Genomic DNA, 703 nt, shown 5'->3' with positions numbered 1-703 from the left:
CCGTTCCCCAGCCCGTCCGGCCCAGGCCTCCCGCCCATTTTAGCCGTCACACACGCAGCTGGGCGTTTATGTGATAAGAGGCAGGGCTCCAGCCCTGGCCAGTGCGGCTCAGTGGAGAGGGTCCCGGGGTCAACTCCATCAAGGGCACGGGCTCCTGCAGGCCCCTCCCTGGCCCAGGCCCTGGTCAGGCCCCTGCAGGAGGCACCCAATCGATGTTCTCTCTCACATCAATGTTTCTCTCTGTCTATCCCTCTCCCTTCCACTCTCCCTGAAAAGAATAGCCATTCTTCATAGCTTTGAGCATCTGACAATCACGTTTTGTAAATCGCGTACAAAGAACCTCCCCCCCGCCCCCCGTCTGCAGAGCCGTGTTTCTCGCTACATGACCCTCAGGGGGTGACTAGCTTCTGGGAAGCCGTAACGGGGTGCACCCAGGGCTGGGCCTGAGGTGCCGGCGCCTCCTTTGACCGAGGAGGAGGGGCCCTGTGGGCAGGGCTGAGGGTGAGGGCGGCTCCAGGCAAGGCTTGGGGGCAGCGCTGGGCACCATGGCCACTTCTTCTTCTGATCAGTTTGTCCACTTAATGAAATATTTTTTAAAATATATTTTATTGATTTTTTTACAGAGAGGAAGGGAGAGGGATAGAGAGTTAGAAACATCGATGAGAGAGAAACATCGATCAGCTGCCTCCTGCACATCTCCTAC

At 57.2% G+C, this 703-nt stretch overlaps 1 protein-coding gene across 1 annotated transcript in view; it reads left to right on the top strand.

The window, feature by feature from the left end:
• Positions 1-703, top strand: part of ALLC (allantoicase) — a 14,844-nt gene that overhangs the window by 13,154 nt on the left and 987 nt on the right. The gene's annotated exons all lie outside the window — the stretch shown is intronic.

The sequence above is a fragment of the Myotis brandtii genome, unplaced genomic scaffold (genome assembly GCF_000412655.1).
Source record: "Myotis brandtii unplaced genomic scaffold, ASM41265v1 scaffold247, whole genome shotgun sequence".
NCBI lineage: Eukaryota > Metazoa > Chordata > Mammalia > Chiroptera > Vespertilionidae > Myotis > Myotis brandtii.
Note: the sequence above shows the minus strand (reverse complement) of the source record. Positions and strands in the feature narration are given on the sequence as shown.